The sequence below is a fragment of the Seriola lalandi genome, unplaced genomic scaffold (genome assembly GCF_002814215.2).
Source record: "Seriola lalandi dorsalis isolate HSWRI2012SDOR001 ecotype SW California unplaced genomic scaffold, Sedor1 jcf7180002054887, whole genome shotgun sequence".
In the NCBI taxonomy this organism is placed as follows: domain Eukaryota; kingdom Metazoa; phylum Chordata; class Actinopteri; order Carangiformes; family Carangidae; genus Seriola; species Seriola lalandi.
The window spans coordinates 11,951-14,069 of NW_019525439.1; the positions used below are offsets into that span (position 1 = coordinate 11,951).

The following is a 2,119-nucleotide window of genomic DNA, read 5'->3' on the forward strand; positions in this document are numbered from 1 at the left end:
AGTCCGATGGTTGAGACCAGGTCTGAGGAAGTGTAAGTGTGTTTTTAATGTGATTGATGAAAACAAAGCAGCATATTCAACCATCTTCAAACTGTCACATCACTGATGTCAGGAGTCATCATCAAACTGTCAATAACTGATCAGATGATCAATAACTGCAGCTGTGTCTTGTTCTCTCCATCAGATTCCTGTGAACTCACAATCGACACAAACACAGTGAACAGAGAGATCAAACTGTCTGACAACAACAGGGAGGTGACACGTGTGGAGGAGGATCAGTCATATCCTGATCATCCAGACAGATTTGACCAGTTGCCTCAGCTGCTGTGTTCAACTGGTCTGACTGGTCGCTGTTACTGGGAGGTCGAGTGGAGAGGAAGGGTTAATATATCAGTGAGTTACAGAGGAATCAAAAGGAAAGGAAACAGAGAAGACTGTTGGTTTGGAGAGAACGATCAGTCCTGGAATCTGTACTGCTCTGATGTCAGTTACTATGTCTGTCACAATCACAGAGAAACATCTGTCTCCTCCTCCTCCTGTGTCTCTAACAGAGTAGCAGTGTATGTGGACTGTCCTGCTGGCTCTCTGTCCTTCTACAGAGTCTCCTCTAACCAACTGATCCACCTCTACACCTTCAACACCACCTTCACTGAACCTCTGTATCCTGGGTTCAGGTTCTGGTCTGGTTCCTCAGTGTCTCTGTGTTGAGTGAAGCAGAGAGAGTCTCCTCCTGTCAGAGAAACTCACTGTTGAACAGATAGTTCAGTCTCTACATGTCTGTCTCTTTCACTCACTCACCTTTTCAGATTCATGAATTAAATCAGTTCATTTTTAAACTCTTGTAAATGATTCTTGTAAACTTCTTCCTCTTCCTTTAAAGATGGAAACTATGATTATTACAGGATAAACAATGTTGATTTTTACTTTTTTAAGACTCAGATTTTCTTGTCTTTTCACAATAAAAGCATCAGTGTGAGTATCAGTGTCTCTGAATCTGAGAATGACTGAGCTGATTCAGTTCAAACTAAAATGTTTTCACAGTTTGTTTTAAAGGTCTGAGAAAAGACAAAGACAGTCAGTGAGATGGTCCTGAGGCTCTCAGTGATGAAGGTTTATGTCCACTTTTTTTTTTTTTTAACTTTATTGCCTTAAATGTACATTAACAGGCAATTAACATCGCCAAGGAATACAAAAAGAAAAAAAAAAATCATCTTGAGATTGGGTCTCATCTGTCACACAGAGATAGCACTGTAAAGGGTATAGCACACATCTTATTTAGTTCTGTACTCCAAAAAAGGGATATTTTAGATAATGTGGTGTCATAGCTGATTTGTGAGTCAAGGATAGGAATGTTTTTAGGAGGAGACTAGGTGTAAAGGTCAGACGCCAGAAAAAAGCTGACTTTTGTTTTACATAACAGAATTTACGGTATCTTTTAACTTCATATAGAATGACCATGTTTGGACATAAATGTTGGCTCTTTGCCACTAGAGGTTATTAAAAATCAGCTATGTCATGAATATGTATCTAGAGGTTATTCAGCCTATAAATTGTATGGTTTTGGGGAAAAACGGGAGAAGATCCTTTTTCGCTTTGGGTCGTCTCACGGGCAGTTTTGATGCTTGTCAAATGATGTTGTGCCTTTTTGTAATAAACTTTTTTATATACAACTAAGCCGGTGTCTGCAGAGATTCCTTCGTCATCATCATCACCACATCATCGCTATGGAAGAAACCACAATAATAATAAAAATAATAATAGTAAATGAATATAAGTGTATAAGAGTCCTAAGCGAGATAGTCAGTAACTGGGGTCCACCTTCTCATAAAAACAGGTACTTTTAGCTGTAATTGGGCAGTCATATATTCCATCATGTAGACATGTTTTACTTTCTGTAACCACTGAGTGATCATGGGAGGATCAGTCTTCATCCAATTGATAGTAATAATTTTTCTTGCAATCATCAACAAAATATGTAATCTATAACATTGTTCAGTGGTAAACAGGTGATCAGGAAACACTTCTAATAGAAATAACAAAGAGTCCATAGGAAGGTCCACCACCAGAATTTTTTCCAGGTCTTCTTTGACATTTTTCCAAAAGTTTTGTAATTTCGGGC

At 38.5% G+C, this 2,119-nt stretch overlaps 1 pseudogene across 1 annotated transcript in view; it reads left to right on the forward strand.

The window, feature by feature from the left end:
• The window catches only part of LOC111671864 (protein NLRC3-like), a 13,618-nt pseudogene extending 11,944 nt beyond the window's left edge, over positions 1-1,674 (forward strand). The window contains exons 9-10 of the transcript XR_015438659.1: positions 3-32; positions 185-1,674. The product of XR_015438659.1 is annotated as a protein NLRC3-like (transcript). The remainder of the gene's footprint in view (positions 1-2; positions 33-184) is intronic.
• Positions 1,675-2,119: the final 445 nt, after the last annotated feature.